Here is a 21,834-nt window from a genome sequence, read left to right on the forward strand (position 1 = left end):
ACTCAAAGGATAAATTCACAATTCACAGTGTCGTAAATAATCACTTACTGTATATTAGCCAATAGCTATATAGTCACCGGTATAAAAATCGTACACCCCAAATATGTTACAGATGAGACGCAAACTAATGAATGTCACACTGCACACACACAATGCACAATCTCTTTCTGTCTTCTCCACTCGCCAGAGTTTGATGCTTTGACGTTTCGTCTGGATTACAGTTCCTGTATCCTCATTCCCTCCATAATCCCACAATAATCCATCAAATAAACTGCGGCAGAGATTACAAGAAAAAAGTGTGTGTGTGTGTGTGTGTGTGTGTGTGTGTGTGTGTGTGTGTGTGTGTGTGTGTGTGTGTGTGTGTGTGTGTGTGTGTGTGTGTTTTACAATCCCTCGAGAGACTCAATCACTGTTAAACTATCATGTTACACATGATTATACATAAGATTTGTTTTAAAACACATATGACCACAAAACATCATTTACAGTATAAGCTGTTTTCCTCATGTGGACCAAAAAAATGTCCCCACAAGATAGATTTCTGGTATTGCCATCCTTGATGGGACATTTTGTCCCCACAACATAGGGTTTACCAGGACCAAACACACACACACAAACAAACACCTTTCTTTGTGAGGACACTGACACAATGCAATCTCTAGTTCCTTACCCTGACCTTACCCACCACAACTGAGTACCAGAACCCTTAACCTAAGCCTACCGGACAAAATGTCCACACTTATATAATATAGATTGTGTGCAGACTAGTTCTGAATCTGATTGTGAAACTAGTCTTTGACATGACCTTTGCAAACTTAATGTCCAAATAAAGTAAAGTGATAAAGTGACATTCATTTTTAATTAATTCTATGTTGCCAGCAGAAACATTGCAAGTCATAGAATATTCACAATCACAAAGGCTAGACCTTTTAATAATTACATGCATGTGTTGCAATGTATGTGTATTACAAGGCATTATGAATGTTTATGATGCATTAAAGGGATAGTTCACCCAAAAATGTTCTCTCTGTCATCATTTACTCATCTTCATATTCCAAACATTGCAACATTCCGGACATTAAATCCCACTGAATTTAAATTGAGTTTAGTTGCTGCCTTATTTTATTTATCCCTTTGTTTTAATCAAATTGGCTGTACAAGTCATTTCAACAATTTTGATCTAATCTTCATAATCATTTATAACTTATAAAAGTTGAAATTGGTTAAAATATTTTGATTAGTACAAATAATTTCATATTGATAAACTTTATAGTTATTGGACTGAATTGAGCTGAATAATGACACTATTGTCTTTTTAGAGCTGCATTACATCAGAATTTGTCTCATATTTGATTGCATTCAATATTTGAAGCTTGCATCAATAATTCTGTAATTTACTGATGATATATTACAGTGAACCTGTATGACTTTTCACAAAAGAAAATCTGTTGAAAAATGTTGGGAATTAAAGAACATTGGACCCCATTGACTTCCAATGCATGAAGAAGAAGAAAAAAAAACATTTGACAGGATAACTTCTTTTTTGTTGCATGGAAGAAATAAAGTCATACAAGTTTGGAATGACATGAGTGCAAGTAAATAGACTTAGACTTACTTTATAATGATGATAAATGATGACAAATGATCATCTTTTGGGTGAACTATCCCTTTAAGATGACCTCTACATACAGGTCTGCAGTGAAGATTTCGTGAGAGATCAATTGACTGTCCACACTCAGTAAAACTACACAGTTCTTTATGAGCGCCATAAAACTCACCATTTACTAACTGCTGTCTTTTTTTCTGTTTTTCTGCCTGTCTCTCTCTGCAAAACTATAATCTTCTTACAGCAGCTCAGCATCCATCGCTCATGATGAAGAGAGACAGAAACATGCAAATGCTCAAACTGTGTGTGTGATGCACATTGAATATTACATGGATATTTGAGGTCATATCTGATGCATGCATTTATGTGCGGTTTATGCACGTGCAGCATTCATGCATGTATCTGTGTGCAAGTGTTCATGTGTGTGAGTCGGCATGGTGTTGGTGTGTAAGGTGTTCAAGCGTTTGCTAATGGAACTCATTCCTCATTTCACAGCGAGACGTGATTCCCATGAGAAACATAAATCACAGTCAAGCGCTCTGACTTCAGCTGTGTGTGCTCTGCAGTATTTCCTCTGATATCAGAGGCCGCTCTTGTGGACTTTGACAGCTCTGAGGTTCTGCTTCCTCTGGACACTTTCACTAATTTACAGCACACCAAATCTAAACCAGTGTCTCAGTCTCTCCCAGTTCATGAACAGTGTTACAGTATTCAGCACTGTATGACCACTGTAAGCTGTTCACTGGGATAGTCTCCCATCTCATTCCCATGTATTTTTCATGCATCTCAGTTAAATAACTACTCATATATAATGCATCCACATATAACTCCAGTTATTTAAGTCCAGCAGTATAACCCTAACCCTTATAAATACACTGATAAACTAAATTTTATTTATATATATATATATATATATATATATATATATATATATATATATATATATATATATATATATATTTATATTTATTTATATTATATCATATATAGGCAATCTTGTATAATATATTATGCCAATTTTGTGAGGCAATCTTGCATATATATTGTATAATATATATTATACAAGATTGCCTCACGCAATATTGATTGTATTGGTAGTAGACTCGCTTACTACAGCTGACTTTTTTTCCAATACCTCCCTTCGTGTATTTACAGTAAAAATGATTTTTTATGAACTTTCTGTAATATAATAAAAGTGTTTTTTTTTTCTTTGATCATGTTTCAAAGGTTGTAGTTCCTATTAACCAGACTGACTTACAACAGGTGAGATTGTGCCAATAGCTCCCCATGCACAGTACACAATTTGTTTTTTTATAAAAACATTAGGCCTACTGTAATTTACCTAAAGGTGTTTTTTTTTTTTTTTTTTTTTTTTTTATGTCCCAAAGCTTGTGGTAGGTTCCTAGTGACCAGACTGACTTATTACAGGTGAAATTGTGCCAATACCTTCCTGTTATTCTGCAATTCACCAAATGGTTTTTATTTTTATTTATCAAATTACTTTATAATAAATTATACGTTTTAACCACTTGGTGGAATTGCCGCTGAGGTAGAGCGTCAAAACATTCTCGAATAAAAATACGCAGCTATAATTCATGTAGGTGATTTTGAAGTAGCCTATATTTTATGTCGATATACAATGGTTAGCTACATACTGTTAAAACTAATCGTGGTATTGATATTGACTGCCGACTCTATAGAACAATGGCAAGCAAAACTAACTTTATCGCACTCCGAGAGCCCTCTAGTGGTCAGGAGCATTTCCGTTGTGTTGCGGCTTTATTTCGTTGTGTTGTACATTTTCCGTTGTGTTGTGAACTTATGTTTGCTTTTTAAATTATGTTGTGTTGTGTACTACTGGGCCACCAGTTCAAATAACTGTTTTCTATGGGAATATTTTTTTAAATGTAATTTATTTATCTGATGTCACAGTAATATTCACCACCATTGCTCCAGTCTTCAGCGTCACATGACTCAGAAATAATTCTAATATACTGATTTGCTGTATATAACATTTCTTATTACTATCAATGCTGGAAATGTTTTTTGCTGTTTTTTTATTGCAATTTTTTTTTTTTGGGGGGGGGGGGGGGGTTATTTGATGAATATAATGTTCAAAAGAAAAGCATTTATTTGACATATAAATCTTTTGGAACATTATAAATGCTTTTACTGTCACTTTTGATAAATTTAGGCCTAATGTGTCCTTGCTGAATAAAAGTATTATATTTTTAATTTTTTTATTGTTGTTTCTTTAATAATAGCCATTGAAATGTAACACTGACGATGATGCTCTCATCTCTCATCTTCACCCAACCAACCTTTCAACACCAGTAAGATAGATGACAGATCAATAGAGGAAGACTATCTGTCCATCCTGACCTGACCAGGGCGAATAATAGAGGAATATTTAGCAGTAAATGAAAAACCAAGATAAACCAAAATAGAGAGCAAGAATCTCAAGTGAAAAGCTGCTTATTTTCTTCACAGAGAAATGGATTTTTTACAATAATATTTAAACCTCCCCAGATACTGTTCACGGACCATATACAGCTTAAGAACTACACTACCTATAATCCTCAAAAAAGTCCCACCAATCAGAGAAGTCGTTGTTACCATGGAAATTGAAACTGCAGCAAATGAGCTCAGGACCCTCCACCCACTTCATAAAACATCATGAATAACAGTCGAACAGTCACAAAAATACTTCTATTAGTGGCAATGACTAAGTCAATAGTTTCATACTGTGCCACATTTCTTTTTGGTCTTTTTTTCTGCCTGGATGTCTAAGCCGAAATGATATGAGATGTTAAATGTTTATCATGTCAAAGTCACAATCCCAATTTTTTACATAAAAATCCCAAATAGATTCTTCCCCAAATCATTGAGCATTAAAATAATGGCTTTGCACTCCAAAAATTACATTTTTCTGTCTTTTTCAAATTTATATTTAATATCCTATGCAAGTTATTTTTTTGTAAAAATAATGTAGCCCTGGCCCCATTTCTTTTTTTTTTTTTTTTTGTTTATTACATCATTCACAATGCTTCATGGGACTGTATAGTTTATAAAAATAACTAAATAAATTCAAAATCTTTTTGTTTCTGATTTGTTTTTTGAAATGCTGTGACTTTTTTTGATGAAATGTTTTGTGATATCTATCGAGAGACTGTGCTGTAAAAGTGGGCGTTCACAGTTGTGCTCTTTAACCAGTGTAGTGAGAGTGGTTGGTTCTTCATTTCTCCTACGTCACACCATGTCTCTTACATCGGCTCTCTTCCCAATAAACAGGATTTATATGAGCCATAATAACCGTCCATACACCCTTCTCTCCTGATGCCTTTATCTGGAGTTTCACTGAGAATGAGCAATTATAAACTGGCCGTTTATAATCATGGTATTCGTACGTGGAATAAACGCCTCATTTTTTATACAGACAGACACTGAAAAGAAGTGCAAAACGGTGAGAACTGGAATTGCTAAAGCCTTTGTGAGGGAACTGTTGCGATAATTCACACACAATTCCACACAGAAACTTGCATTTTTCTTCTACACAAGGAATACAAGAAAACAGCTGTTTGTATGACTGAAAGTCTGAAATGTGTAAAACTCTTCATGTGTTTCTCTCATTTACTGAATTGTGCTTGTCACATCCCACAGAACAAAAACCTTGCATTAAATTTGCGTGAATGTTTAACTGAGATAAATTATTCTGATTGTGACATTGTCAAAAAAATGTATTCACTCTCAATGAACACAATTTATGAATACAATATGAAAACATTAAAATTAACTCATGAGTTACTTTCATAAATATTTGTTTGCCTCTAATATTGTTCATACGTAAAACAAATTATTATAAAAATTGTGTTTTAATTGTTTTTTATTTAAATGAATCCCGTTATTGTTAGATTTGCTTGATAAACTTCTCCAAAATAACAAAATAACCATGACGTGTAGCTAGTTTTAAACACATCTGTATCCCCAGCCCCTCTGCTTTACTAAGTCAACATCTGCTCTCAAATTAACTAACCCGTACTGAGTGATGGATTCATTTAAAATAAACCGCAGTCCTGTGTCTAGCAACATTGTCACCCACTCTGGATTTTATTTCATGTTTATTGCATTTTCCACAATATTTTTAAATTTTTTATTTCCCACATTTTGGTAACAAGGTCACAAAAAATGCAAACCTTTGAAGAAAATAAAAAGTCTCATATTTTGTGTGCTGAAGGTTTAATGCCTCCTGTCACTGGGCATTTGATGCCGAAAAAAAATGCATTTCTTGCTCTGTTATGATTATTATTATACTTCACTGTACACAGCATAGAAAGTGCTGAATTCTAATTCGATCACATTGGATCTTTCTCAGGGTCGTGCGGATCTGAAGTCGGAAGTGAGCGGTCGGTTTTTGGCTGTGATCGTTTGGCAGATTACAGGCCCGATCATTCCCAGAAGTTCTGGCACTCTGTTCATTTTCTCAAACAAGTCGGCGCCCCATAATTGTAGACTTGGTTTTTTATATAGATTTCGTTCTCTCAGTCTCTCTCATGTGGATTTTTTTTTTTTTTTTTTTTAAACCTTGACATTCCAGAAGATCTAGTCATGGATTCTGACAACATTCCTCTTTCCCCCCACTTCATTCTTTCATTGCCTTTCTGTTTTTCCATCATGTTTGGAATGTCATCGAGGGACTCACAGCAATCAGGAACCTGAGGAAAATTTCCTTCTCAGCCAAATTCATTCTTCCCGCAGAGGTCACGGAGAGTCTGTGGGAAAAATAACCTGGACAAGAGACTGACGGACTGGAAAAAAAAAAACAAGCACGATCTGCTATATCTGTGCTCTGGAAGAAATTAGTCTTCAACTCAAGATGTTCCTTATAATTTCCGATGACAAACGTTTCCTCGTTTCAATGCCACAAGCGACACACACACTCACACCAGCCATCTAACGTGTGTGTGTGTGAGAGAGATGGGGGCTCGACTGTATCGCATTTCAGCCAAATATGCAGTGCTCGGGCGTCATATCTGCTCCAGAGCTTCACCCCAGCGCACACAAGCGCAAACTCTGCTCCAACCAGCAAATTATTTTGTCTTCAGTCGCAAACGTTTTTTTGCCTGATAGCTGCAGCGGGATTGGAAATCGAAGGCGTTTCCACAGCGTTAATTGTGGGATGTCGGACTGCAGTGGCAAGCACTGATTGTTTGGGCATGTGTGCATGAAACACACACACACACACACACACACACACACACAAGAGATATCTGGAGCCAACGGACTGTAAGTGCTGATCGACTGCAGAACACACACACACAGGGCACTTTGGGCTCATTTTCATCACCTCACTGACTCGCCCCTTTATCGGCCCATTTTAACCCTTTTACAGACGGGCGGCACTCGCTCCTGATGACATTAACGCTCAATTCATTTCCTCAGTTCAGGGGCCCCTAGCGGCCACACACGAGCGCAGTGAGAAAACTAACAGAGAGACAGACAGTTAGGCGCTTATTATAACCATGTCAAACGTTATCTCAGAGTTCAGAGGTTTTAGCTGCTTCCTTTGTCGATTTATGGGAAAGTTCATGTAAAGTTTGGATGTTTTGAGGCAAAACCAAAATAGAAAAAGAAAGAAAGAGAACAATGGGGGGGGGGGGGGATGAAATATGAGATTAAGACTGATAAAGCAGAGCTTAGACTGAATATAAAATAACATTCTAAAACTATAAAGGAAAAGCCTCACAACCATCAGCAACAACAACATGATGATGAAGAAAAACCTGACAAATAACCAAAGTCGCTTCAGTCTGTATTCTGGTCAAAGTGCTCAAACCTTTGTGATTTGTGTAATCTGACATGAGAAACATGATGAACATTTAATCCAGCAGCAACAGGAGGCTTTAAAATATATATATATATATATATATATGGCACAAAAAAAAAAAAAAAAATCATACTCACAGACATGCTTAATATAATGCATATGTACTGTCCTATAGTATTTAAGAGCACAGAAAATCATCTCATTCACTACTTATATGTGACATCAACCTCCTAAATGCCTCATATATACTCTCACACTGTCATTAACACTTTATGTACTGTTATCATTATACTGTTATACGCACATGTAGTCTCATACACACACACTTCTGTTGTGATTTGTAATGTTGCAAAAAGCACAAAATCAGTTGAGAACGCGTTAAATGTCTTACCTGCTCACCATCATCTTCCTCATCATGGTGTTGTGGGAGTTCAGTTGAAAAGAGTTTACTCACATCCAGTGATAATCCAAACGACGCTGCGCATTTGAACAGAGCGCGAACGTTTCTCTTTTCGGTCTTTTCTGTCAGTTCTTCCGCGCGCCACGGAGTTTATCACACATACAAGTATATGATTCTCCTATACGAGCTCCTCACAGCGCTTGTGACGCGCGTCGGCTGTGATCGGAGCAGTGCGAGCGGATCATCGCGGAGCGCGCGTGTAGAAGCGGAGAGCGCGTGCCGTCCGAAAGGCGCGTGCGGCGAGACTGCGCGCTCGAGCCCGAGCAGCACTGGAGAGGGACGGAGCAGGGAGTGACGTCACCCGCCCGCACCGAATCCGGGCGCACGAGTGAAGCTTTAAAGTCACCATGAAATCATATTGAAGACAATACTTGATTTAAAAAAATGAATAAAATTGATACCGCAGTGTTTATTATAAATAATTTATCCGTGTAGGGTACATACTTATTTCACAAATATATAAATAAACTATAAATAAATAAAAATCATGTGCCTCATAAACTTTAATCAAAATAACTTCCCCTCCATCTTGAAGCAACATCTCTTCTCTGATGAACGGTTTACAGGACAAGGGCGGTTAAATAATATCATTTATGGCTGTAATATTTGGGCAACGAAATTGCCTTTTTTCGTGCATCAAGCACAATTTTTTTAAACAATTAGCCAAAGTTGTGTGTGTGTGTGTATATATATATATATATATATATATATATATATATATATATATATATATATATATATATATATCAGAACATATATATATATATATATATAAATAATATATATTTTTAAGTATGTGCAGTATAATGTATTTTGCCAAAACGAAACGTAACGGAAAATTCTGGAACAGTCTGCTATTGCTATGTTTACCTCCTGTGTTTATTTGGTTCTGGGTTAAAATAAGAAGTGTTGGTACTAAGCATAATAATTAGACTGTTTGGCATACTTTTAAGACACCCAAACTTTTTTTTTTATTACTTTTTTTTTACTTCCTCTGCTTTTTACTTCCTCTGCATTATAAGCAGTGATTGATTGACTGATTGATTGATTGATTGATTGATTGATTGATTGATTGATTAATGGAAATAATTAAATAAGTTAAATAAAGGAATTTATTAAATGAATACTGCTAATTTATTCATTCATTCATTAATTTAAAGTTAAATAAAGGAATTTCTAAAAGAAACACTGCTAATCAATTTAGTTAGTTCAGTTTTTAAAGGAGGTTAAATAAAGGATTGCAAATGGTCTTTTCTCACCCCATGCAACAACAAAAAAATGTCACCTTCATCTGCAATCCTTCTTAAATACTTGTTTCTGTGATATGTAAATCCATTAAAAGAGAGGGAGAGATAATGATAGTTCTTATGTTGTGTCAATACGTTCAATACATATCGTAATTGAAAGTATTGGAGCCTTCTACTGTTGCTATGGTTACTGTACCTCCTCAGGTGGACACAATAGGGGCCATTTATGGGGGTCAGACCCTCTCAAACACACATAAACTCAAACTGAGTAACAAGGATAAGACAACTGCTGTTTATAAAACTATAAAAATCAGTTATAAGGACACTATAAATCATTCATCATATTTCAGATCATGTTTACTGTGATTGTATAAAAAAAAACAAAGAAAAAAAAAAGATTGTCATTAACTAATGAAGCTCTAAATGAACTGACTCTCAAAGCTCCACACAATAATCATCATTATAATGAATCTGTAACAGTTGGACGGATGTAACAGGACAAGGGTGATTCCAAACACAGTATAAGCTGTGGCTTAAAGAGCAAAGAGTTTAAAACTGCAGCGTTAGAATGTCAGTACCACTGGTGGCCTGTTGGGCGCAGCAGAGTTAATTTGTGGCTTTATTGAACAAGACTTTTATATGTTCTGATAGCTGACAAGTGGTAGTCCTGACCCAGTTAATACGAAGATTCTAATCCAAGAAAAATACTGCTATCAAATCACACATTCAAGAGCTCGACAGGCAGCGGTGTGTGTGTGTGTGTGTGTGTGTGTGTGTGTGTGTGTGTGTGTGTGTGTGTGTGTGTGTGTGTGTGTGTGTGTGTGTGTGTGTGTGTGTTAGAGAGAGTGTTTCCAATGCATCATTAAGAGATTGAAGGACTCATTCCAACAGCTGAAGCTCTGCCCCGCAGGCACCAACACACAGCGAAGGTGTTCTGCAAAAACTCGCCCGCCTGGCAGCGTCCAAAAACAATCTGTGCAGCCCACCGCTTCGGGACACAAGAACTCGCAGCGAAAACAACAGACTATCTGTGGGTGCAGCTCAGTGGGAAGATGTGCTTTCAGCCTCACCTGTCCTACTGCCAGATCACGGACGCATCTCATTCATATCAGCTGCATCAGGTTACTGCCATAAACAACTACCGACAATATGATATGCGTCGCTTATTAAACCACTAGAAAATGTTGGTTTAATTACTGCTTCAAAATTTGGTGCCAAAGTCACAATCTGCAGAAATACAGTACATGCATTGCACTTTTTCCACTTATAAAAATATAATGAAATGGTACCCCTGAAGAACACTACAAACTTTATTTTGTATAATCAGTATCTTACTCAAGAAGCAAACTTGTGTATAATAACAATAGGAGTATTTTCTGAATTATTGTAATGGAAGAATTCAGGATCCAAATGAATAGTATCACAGTATCTCCAAATATTTTTGTATGGACACAGCCCTTCACAGACACAGTAAACTTCTATAACACGTTTACACTTTTATCATCACTTCTTTAAAAAGAGACCAACCTTAGGTCTGTAGTCCAACAGATTCATGAATTACAGCCTTTTAAGTTCAGATCTATGATCAAAAAGCAGGTGACAGTTAACGTGATAATTCCATTGCCTAAAGTTGTGTCATTGTAATCACATATACAGGACTTATTTCAAAGTGACTTCTGTAGTGCCCTTATCCACTTATAACTATACAGAGATCTTGATCCCAACTCAAACACCAACTGAAATGGCATTTGTTTAGAAAATGAATTCCGTCTGAAAACAGAAACTCTCAGACACACAGAGAGCAACACATAAACCTCATGAATCACTTAGTGACTGAAGGAGATCAAGCTGGATTTGGTCTTTAGGCGTCTGCCGGCGGACCCTCCATCTGAGAGCAACTGCGCACGAGTGGGGTTTCTCTGCCGTCCTCTCCTCTGACTGTAATCGAATGCGGGACGTGACTGGATTTACAGTGGGAATCTGGGACTAACCACGTATCTGGCTTGGTGAAGCGCTCGAATAATACAGCAGGGCCTTTCTGATGAATGAGAGCTGGCTGGAATCTATCAGCCGGTGATATTATCTATCAGGAATGGACTATGTCATTCAGTGGCTCTCTGAGGTCAATAAAGGAGCCGTCTGTTGGGGTGATGGATGGAGGTGAGGCATCAATACGAAAACTTGGCTTTGAGTCCAAGGAGAGAAGCTCTGGTGTGGCACAGTTTGTTTTTATTTACTGCGATGTTTACCAAAGGTTGAGGTTGTGCTGTAAAACTGCCGGCTGCTCAATCAACAGCTGAGCCGGTGAATTTGAATCTGAGGGAATTAATTTTATCCTGACAGAAATAGATGGATGGTTGCACGAATACCTGCAAATTCGCCAGTACGACGGTGTGGACGAAACAGTCGGTATGGTGCTGGGTCAGCGCGGGTGTACAGCCGTATTTCTGACTCTGCCCATTGGATCCCAAGAGCTCCAAGGTTGATGTGTGGCCATGAAGTATCGGCTCCTCCGGGAGACTAATAGCTCCAGTAATGAAGCGTTGTTTGACTGCGTGATTCATTCAAACACCCAAATCTTTATTGCCGTGTTTGTAAAGGCAGGCCATATATCAGCACAGTCCTCGGGTACGGTTGGTCAGCGTGACCTTGTTCTGTCGTGCTGTTCGCAACTAGTGCTGGTGTGAACTTACGCACAAGAGAACCCACAAAATCATAGATTTAAAAAAAATAAAATAATGTATAATGTTCTCAGAACTTTAGATAACGTTCTGGCAAGGTTCTCTCAAAGTTAAGAACAAACATTTTTCCATTAACATTAACAGAACGTTCTTTCAAAGTTATCTGGTATTTAGCAATGTTCTAAAGACATTAGCACAAACACATTATTTACACATTGTGCATGGATTGTTTTTCCTGAAAACTTTTTAGTTGGACAGTAGTTCATCTAGTTTTTCTGAAACGTTCCTATAATATTTGTAACATTACAAAATTTAATGTTCACTTAACTTTTGAAACCATGAAAAAATATGGAGGTTTTAAACGTTCAGCGAACATTAAGAAATAAAGTTTTTATAACTTAAAGCTGCAGTTGGTAACTTCTGTAAAAATGTATTTTTTACATATTTGTTAAAACTGTCATTATGTCCTGACAGTAGAATATGAGACAGATAATCTGTGAAAAAATCAAGCTCCCCAGGCTCCTCCCAGTGGTCCTATTGCCATTTGCAGAAATACACCGCTCCCGGTAAGAAACAACCAATCAGAGCCAGGAAGAGTGTCTTAGCAGTGTCAATCATGCTTGTGTACGCACTGATCATCACCCCCCTCTCTCGCACAGGGCGTACCGTCGTTCAAAATCAAGATAGCCGGTGTGCCGTGCAGCTGTGCTAATGGCAGACAAACAACCAAAACTGCCAATTTCTCGAGTGGCACCAGCTCATACAACAAAGACAGGTAAACGGAAAAAGACTGATGACGATAAACAAGCCCGTCGGAGCCCAATGACTCAGTGTCAAAGCTCTAGCCGCATAACATACAGATAAAATGTCACGCACTGTGCAAAGCAACAATAGAAACCTGCTAATTCACTGGCTTGTCATGTTGCTGAAATAATGTACTAGCAAACCTTATTTAGCATTACACATCGCTAGAAGAATTACTTAGATACTGTAACGTTACCATTATTATCTTGCTAGCTATTTATAACGCCTCGGTTACGACTGTAACCTCGGTTCCCTGAAGAGGGAACGAGCGTTGCGTCGAAAACTGACGCTATGGGAACGCTTTGCGTGATGACGTCTTGAAGCACATGTAAAATCAGTCCAATGGTGTGGCGGAACGTCAGAGGCGGGTGACGTCACGTACCAGGAAGCTATAAAAGCCGGCCCGAAACAGAAAACGAAAGCTTCGTAAAGTCGTAACCGAGGCGTTCCCTTTCAAGGGAACTCCCGTTGCGTCGAAAACTGACGCTATGGGAACGTCTATACCAACGCCTCCATAGCTACAAATGTCTGTCCTGTGTGTAATCATGTGAGCAGCACTAAGAAGACAAAACATGAGACCCTGGAGTAGAGTCTAAATCCAGAGAGTAGAACCTGACGAAGGTGTGCGGTGAGGACCAGCCTGCCGCATCACAGACGTCCTGTAACGATACTCCTGATATAAGGGCCTTAGAGGCCGCCATACTCCTAGTAGAGAGCGACCGGACAGCCAAAGGAGAAGGCTGTCCAGCCGCCTCATAAGCCAGTGAGATAGTCTCAACCACCCACTTGCTCATCCTTTGCTTAGACACTGGACCTCCCTTGTTAGGGGAGCAAAAGTCACTTTTACGCCACAGGGCAGCTCTGTGGACATACGCGTCTAACGCCCGAACAGGGCAAAGCAAATTATTCGCCTCCTGGTCCGATTTCGAAAGGGAGGAGGACCTCCAAGTGCCACGAAGGAAACGAGATACCAAGGGGTCTTTCCCCACAGACATTCCACCCAAAGGACTGTGGTAAGCACCTATGGCCGCCACATAGACCTTTAAAGTGGACGGGGTCAGACCTGCAGTGAACCGTTCCTGCAGGAACTCCAGCACTGTACCAATTGGGCAGTGGACTGGGTCCAACCGACGGTCACTACACCAAGAAGTGAATACTCTCCACTTCAGGGCATAAAGTTTCCTCGTGGAGGGAGCTCTGGACTGTAGAATGGTCTTAACAACCTCGGTTGAGAGACCTGACTCTATGAGCTGGGCCCCCTCAGAGGCCAAGCCCACAGGTTCCACAGTTCTGGCCGAGGGTGAAATATCGAGCCCTCTGCCTGGGACAGAAGGTCCCTCCTGACGGGTAACTCCAGAGGATGCCCGTCGAGGAGGGACACAAGATCGGGAAACCATACTCTGCCCGGCCAGCGCGGGGCTATAAGAAGTAGATGGACCCGGTCCCTGCGAACTCTTTCCAGAACTCCCGGGAGCAGAGCAACTGGGGGAAAGGCGCACAGACGTAGCCTCGGCCACGTCTGTACCATAGCATCCAGTCCCAGAGGAGCTGGATGCGTGAAGGAGAACCAAAGTGGACAGTGAGACGTCTCTCGAGACGCAAACAGATCCACTTATAATTTCCATATCAGCTCCACCACCTCGGGGGTGGAGCCACCATTCCCCGGGCCTCGGCCCCTGTCTCGACAGAGTGTCTGCTCCTATATTCTGGACCCCGGGGATGTAGGCTGCCTTGAGTGACAGCAACTTCCCCTGGGACCACAAGAGGATATGGCATGCCAGCGCAAACCCCCTTGATATAGGCGACTACCGACGTGTTGTCTGTATGTACTACACATGGTGTCCCCTGAGACCTGTGATAAAGCTCCTCAGAGCCCGGAAGACAGCTAACATCTCTAGGCTATAGAATGCCAGGAACGATGATGGTCTTCCCACAGACCTTGAGATGAGCGACCCTCAGGATCGCTCCCCAACCCGTGAGGGAAGCATCCGTCGTTAGCAGTTTGCGACGACAAGGAGCTCCCAGCACTGGGCCCTGGGACAGGAACCAAGGTTTCTTCCACATAACCAAGGCACGTAGGCATCACCGCGTGACCTTGATTGTGCGAAATGGGTTGCCCCTCGGGGAAAAACCCTCTGGTCCTGAGCCACCACTGCAGGGGCCTCATGTGCAGCAGTCCAAAAGGTATCCCGTTGGAAGCTGCTGCCATGAGACCAAACAGTCTCTGGAACTGTTTGACAGTGAGTAGCTGGCCTAGCTTTACACTTCTCACAGCTGCCAGGATGGAATCGAAGCGTGGCGATGACAGGCGCGCCTGCATCGACACTGAATCCCAAACCACGCCTAAAAAAGTGGTCCTCTAAAATGGAGAAAGCACACTCTTCTTGGCGTTCAGCCGTAACCCCAACTCTTTCATATGGGCGAGAACAACATCTCGATGTTGAACCGCCATCTAATGCGACTGAGCTAAAATCAACCAATCGTCGATGTAGTTCGTGATGCGAATACCCCGGAGGCGCAGAGGCGCCAGAGCTGCATCCACGCATTTGGTGAAAGTGCGGGGTGATAAAGCCAGGCCGAATGGAAGAACTCGATATTGGTATGCTTTGCCCCCGAAAGCAAACCTCAGGAACTTCCAATGACACGGACGGATGGAAATATGCGTCCTTGAGGTCTATCGTGACAAACCAGTCCTCGGACCTGATCTGTGGCACGATTTGTCTCAAGGTTAACATTTTGAACTTGAGCTGCATGTACTCGTACAGAACTCGAAGATCTAAAATGGGACGCAATCCCCCGTCCTTTTTTGGAACTATGAAGTACCGGTTGTAAAACCCGGTTTCCCTGTTGGAGGGGGGTACATATTCTATGGCCCCTTTCTCTAACAGAGTGTTTACTTCCTGTTCCATAACCAGAACCTGCTCGGGGCCCACCACTGTGGGCAGGACCCCCATAAACCGCGGTGGGCGTTAATAGAATTGTATCTAATACCCTTTTTCCACGGTCTGCAGGACCCAACGAGAAACATTTGACAGTAGCTTCCACGCTGTCAAAGATTCTACTAGAGGTACCAGTCTCTCGAGACTGGTTTCTGGATTTTGTTGCTGTTGAGTAGTCGGTTCGTCGCCCTGTAACGGCGCACCGGCAGGGAACGACCAAACAGACTGCTCCAGCACCCTCCTCAGAGGGGGCGGGCATCCTGAGGCCACTACGTTTCCGGGTGGACCTTGAGATATGTGCTCGCCGGAGACCGCTGCGCCCTGTAACACCGGAGGCGGCAGGGTTGGCAGAACGGTCCCCTGAGGGCACCGAAGAGAGACGGCACCGTATTTTTCTCCTGCTGTTGAGTAGTCGGTTCGTCGCCCTGTAACGGCGCACCGGCAGGGAACGACCAAACAGACTGCTCTAGCACCCTCCTCAGAGGGGGCGGGCATCCCGAGGCCACTACGTTTCCGGGTGGACCTTGAGATATGTGCTCGCCGGAGACCGCTGCGCCCTGTAACACCAGAGGTGGCAGGGTTGGCAGAACGGTCCCCTGAGGGCACCGAAGAGAGACGGGCACCGTGAAAAGAGGTGTAAACCGCTCTGCTTCGGGGGGACTACCCTCATTTGTCCTGAGCCCTCAGACATCAGGACTTTTTCCCCAGCAGCCTTCTTGGCGGTAATAACGGTCCGCAGATCCGTTTTACCCCTCGAAGACTGCTGGGTTTGAGAGCGCCCTCCGTGTCCCCGAGATTTTTGTGGGGGAGTACGAGAGGACACACTCTGTTTTTGAGTGGCACGATGTTCAGCGCTCTTTTTAGAGGAGTGAGGCTGCTCCCGCTCAGCAGCCTCAATGAAAGAACGGCGGGGGAGAAGTTTTTGTAATGCAGCTGCCTGTTTAGCAGCTTCCTGAGATTTAGCTACCGCACTGTTTACTGCATCACCAAATAAACCAACAGTGGAAACCGGAGCATCTAAGAGAACGTGCTTTTCTTTCTCTTTTATATCGCTCAAATTGAGCCACAGATGCCTCTCAGTGGCCACCAGGGCTGCCATAGACCGCCCGATTGATTTAGCGGTCTCCTTGGTGGCCCTGAGAGACAGATCTGTGGCTCTGCGTAGTTCAGCCACTGTGTCAGGACCAATTCCCCCGCCCTCCTCTAAATCCCCCAATAATTCTGCCTGATAGGCTTGCATAATAGACATCGTATGCAGACACGCTGCAGCTTGACCAGCGGCTGCATACGATTTATGAACCAGAGATGATGTGAATTTTACTGGCTTAGAGGGAAGTGAAGGAGCTTTCAGGGAAGATGCCGTTGCTGGAGAGAGATAGCTCGCAAGCGTCTCCTCCACCTTCGGCATCTCCCCATAACCATATTCTTTATATTTGTGAATGGAAGAATAGTGGGATGTTTGTGGTGCATACACTCTGTATGAAACCGGTTTTCCCCACGATTTCGACACCTCGGTGTGGAGATCGGGGAAAAACGGAAGGCTTCTTCGCTGAGGCTGTGTACGAGATGGCAGGAAGCGTTCGTCGAGCTTACTTTTCGAACGAACGTCCTGCCTATCCTCTGGCCACTCAATAGATAATCTGTGAACTGCTCTCGTGACAACATCGAGCAATTCCTCAAAAGCGTGAGACTGAGGTGGCGAATCCTCAGACTCAGCTTCAATACTAACAACGTCCAACTCCTCAGAGCTGGACAATTGCAGTATTGGTGCCTCCATCGGGGGGGAAGAAACCGCAGCGCGTGCTTCCACACCCTGATGAGAGGCACTGGATCTATCAGAAGGATGTTGAGATAAGGCAGAGCCCGTCTCAACATCCACTGATAGATCCATTTGCGAACCCCAGGTCTGTGATTGCCGCCGTGCCTCGGCAGCGGCGGGACCCGAGCCCTGGGGAACGCGATCGGGATTGAACCGAGCCAAGCGGGATCGGAGCGTGCGCAATGGAAGCGCGTCGCAATGCACACAGTCACCACCCTCGAGTGCTGACTGGGCATGCTCCTCACCCAAACAAACAACACAAAGAGCGTGAGTATCACCTCCCGTTAAATAACGCGGGCAGGGATGGACACACTCTCTAAACTGCTGCTTGCTCGCCATACTGAATATATATATATAATATAGACAGACAACACCAAATAACAAGGACAGATTCAACACAGAGCGCAACTGAAGACTCAGAAGACCCTTTCGGGCCAGCTTTTATAGCTTCCTGGTACGTGACGTCACCCGCCTCTGACGTTCCGCCACACCATTGGACTGATTTTACATGTGCTTCAAGACGTCATCACGCAAAGCGTTCCCATAGCGTCAGTTTTCGACGCAACGGGAGTTCCCTTGAAAGGGAACTTATAGAAAGAGTGCAACGTTATGAAGTTACATTACATGTATTGCAAAATACGTAATGATTTGAGGACCAAGTTTGTAGTCAAAGTATGGGCAGGCCATAGTCAATGTAAAGCATATTGTTGATGTTTCGTCCCTACCAGTGAATGTGCGATAACTGTTTATCCGCCGTCATCAGTGTCCCTGCATGTTTACTAGCCTGCGCGTTCATGGCAGGCTCCGTTGTGGGGGAGGAGCTGTGGAGGGAGGGCTGTAGCGCAGCAGAGAGCGAGGGGGAGTGACCTGTAAGCTGTGCTTGTTCCAATTTTCAGGCTAAGTCAACGTTTTCTAAAAGCTCCCTACTGCAGCTTTAATGGGAACTTTAGCAAAACAATGTTATTTTTGTAAGGGGATATGGTTAAAGAATATCGCAAGAGCAGGTGTGCTATTTTTCCTGAATATCAACATGATTGCAAATGTGATACTGACTTTATAGTTCAATAAACAGTTCAATAAACAAGAAGTTACTATTGTGAGTAACATTTTAGACACAATTTTGTCAATAGTGTCCGTTTTTGCGCTAAACGGAAATAGTTCCAAACGAAGCCGCAACAGAATGTTGTGCATCTCCAAGTGACACACAGTGGTGTTTCGTTCCTGTTTTTTCTCGGACAAAGATTCAATGAGCTATTCATAAAGACTCTCTCTTTGTTCCTGAATGAATCAGCCATTTCAACAAATTGGTAGAATTTAATAGAACTTAATAACTTATTAAAACAGTGATCTACTCGCGGATTTAGTTTCAAATAAAGCATTAATTTATTATTATTTTTTTCATATTTCAATATTCAAAATATTATTTTAAAACATTAATCTAATCGCATTATTTATGCAATTGTAACTTCAGAGTAAATACATCTAAACGCTGATTTTGTGCTGCATCTGCATTGCAAAAATGGATTATGTTGATACTGATTTAATTTGATTAGTAACGGAGTGACTATAGTGTCCTAATTGAATTTATTGATTAACTGGAAGAAATTGACAAAGATGATGCATGCATCTAATAAGGTTAGAAAGAAATTGTCCTAATAAAGGTAAATATCATTTGAAAGTGGCAAATATCTGTCACTGCTATGAACTGACCACCTCACAGAATATAAAGAATATGAAAAGCTTTAGGAGTCAGCAGTCTACAGCAGGCCTAAACCAGTCAAGATACCAGCAACAAAACAAACAAAAACAAGAAATCCCAGATTTCCCCAGAAATGATAGAGATTTAAAGTTTTTGTCAATTTCGCACACCCCTACTTTAAGTCATGATTCAACGGCTGAATGTGGATCAGTTAAAACAGGTATTATGACCCAGACACACTGGCACCAAGACGAGTCTCTGATTACTCACCATCAGCGCAGAGGAACGCATCACATTAATGTGTTTCTTCGAAAAATTGAACTAATTAGTGGTGTTTGCTAAGACAGGAATCACTATTATTATTGCTTTTAGCTGAATTCATGTGTCTCATTGAGGAGAGGCGTGCTGTTACTTAAAGTGATTATGTGCAGCATTTTCACCTGCTGGACGATAAAACTCCCACAGATTTATGTTGTAGGAGGGACCCAAGTTATATCTAGAGAGCTCAAGATCACAGAGATTCAAAGGTGCAGGACTCTTTTCACCCAGAATCCACATTCAAAGCCCAAATAACTTACGAGAACATTGCTAAAATATGAAACAATATAGAGTGCAACAGTCGGTTCTGGAAGTAAAAACTCCATTCATGTTTTCCATAGGGAAATTTAACTTTTAAAACATTAAAGACAGACCTGCTGTAACGATAACCAGCTGGAGTGCCCTTGAAAGCCTCCAGAGGGCACTCCACACCAGACTATCATGTTTCACTCACAAACTACATTTCCCATAACTCACTGCCCGGACTCATCATCACTTATCACTGATCACATTCACCTGTACCTCATTCACTGATTGCATTCACCTGTCTCATCCTGTTAGTCTGTCTATTTATACCATGTTCATTTATTCACTCACCGTGAAGTCTTGTTTGTGTCACACTGCATTTCTGAGCGTTTTCCCTGTTTTCATGTCTCTTGGTTTTTTGGATTTCTTGCATTTCTTGCCTGTTCCCTGGATTACTCTTTTGCCTCTGACCCCTGCCTGTTTTGATTGTTTGTTTGTTTGTTTGTTTGTTTGTTTATTTGTTTGTTTGGACTGCCTACCTGTGTTTTGACCCATTGCCTGTACTTTGGATTACGTCTGCATTTGGATCTGAACCTTCGTGTCTCCGAGCAGTTCGTGACAGAAGACTTCGCCAAACCTAGATCCAGCCGCCATGCCTACCTGGAGTCCTGATGTCCAGATCATCCGTCTTCGCCAAGAGAATTGAGCCATCGAGGATTATGTCGCAGAATTCTTCGAGCTGGCACATCTTGCACAAATGAGCACCCAGTGCTTGATGATCTTCTTCCGCGGGGGATTATCGGAACCACTCCGGTCTCTGATGCCCGAACCTGATCCGCACGGGTCTTTAAAAAGGTACGTTGACCTGGCCCTGTTGTGGAGCGGTTCCTTGTTTACTGTGGGCGAGGAGGAGAAGAAGCTCCCTGAACCCGCAGTGTCCCCTCAGACCGCGCTTCACGCCAGTCCAGCCGAGCCCGCACTTCACGCCAGTCCAGCCGAGCCCGCACTTCACGCCAGTCCAGCCGAGCCCGCACTTCACGCCAGTCCAGCCGAGCCCGCACTTCACGCCAAATCTGCCGAAGCCAAGGCAGTATGCGTCATGCCCGCCGCCCCTGAGACTGAGAGCGTCATGCCCGCCGCGCCTGAGACAGCAAGCGACATGCCCGCCAAGCTAGAGTCTTCACCGCTGGTCCCGTCCAGCACAGAGCCCTCTTCACCGCTGGTCTCGTCCAGCACAGAGCCCTCTTCACCGCTGGTCCTGTCCAGCTCAGAGCCCTCTTCACCGCTGGTCTCGTCCAGCACAGAGCCTTCTTCATTGCCGCTGGTCCTGTCCAGCTCAGAGCCCTCTTCATCGCTGGTCCTGTCCAGCTCAGAGCCCTCTTCACCGCTGGTCCTGTCCAGCCCAGAGCCCTCTTCGCCGCTGGTCCTGTCCAGCCCAGAGCCCTCTTCGCCACTGGTCCTGTCCAGCTCAGAGCCCTCTTCATCGCTGGTCCTGTCCAGCTCAGAGTCCTCTTCGCCGCTGGTCCTGCCCAGCTCAAAGCCCTCGCCGCCACTGGTCTCGTCAAGCTCAGAGCGCGCTGATCCTGATCCAGAGACTGAGCGTCACGTCACTTCTGCCGACCCAGAGACTGAGCTTCACGTCACTTCTGCCGACCCAGAGACTGAGCTTCACGTCACGTCAGCCGATCCAGAGTCTCGTCCCGCCGAGACCGAATCTGTTCCTGAGCCTGAATCTGATCCTGATACTGAGCCTGAATCTGTTCCTCTTCCTCTTTCTGCGCCTGTGTCTTCGGACAAGATGGCCGACTCCACGCCTGTGTCTTCGGACAAGATGGCCGACTCCACGCCTGTGTCTTCGGACAAGATGGCCGACTCCACGCCTGTGTCTTCGGACAAGATGGCCGACTCCACGCCTGTGTCTTCGGACAAGATGGCCGAAACCACGCCTGTGTCTCAGGACAAGATGGCCGCCGCCGAGCCAGTGTCTCAGGACAAGATGGTCGCCGCCGAGCCAGTGTCTCAGGACAAGATGGTCTCCGCCGACGGACAAGATAGTAGCCGCTGCCACGGTGTCTGTCCCTGAGCCGGTGTCTGTTCCTGTGTCTGTTCCTGTTCCTGAGCCGGTGTCTGTTCCTGTGCCCTGGCCGCCTGAAGGGTCGTCTCCGCCCTGGCCGCCTGAAGGGTCGCCTCC

The 21,834-nt window shown here is 42.9% G+C and overlaps 1 protein-coding gene across 6 annotated transcripts in view; it reads right to left on the bottom strand.

Annotated features, from left to right (window-relative positions):
• LOC309484770 (receptor-type tyrosine-protein phosphatase delta) overlaps positions 1-21,834 on the bottom strand; it is a 666,889-nt gene that overhangs the window by 192,865 nt on the left and 452,190 nt on the right. For 2 of the 6 annotated variants that reach the window (XM_082151151.1, XM_082151150.1), the window contains exon 1: positions 7,822-8,149. The exons of 3 other annotated variants lie outside the window; for them this stretch is intronic. The gene's annotated coding sequence lies outside the window, so the exon portion shown is untranslated. Of the gene's footprint in view, positions 1-7,821; positions 8,150-21,834 lie in introns of those variants that run through there. One more of the 6 variants, XM_082151152.1, reaches the window with a different exon arrangement.

Source organism: Leuciscus leuciscus (genome assembly GCF_965113295.1).
Source record: "Leuciscus leuciscus genome assembly, chromosome: 2".
Lineage (NCBI taxonomy): Eukaryota > Metazoa > Chordata > Actinopteri > Cypriniformes > Leuciscidae > Leuciscus > Leuciscus leuciscus.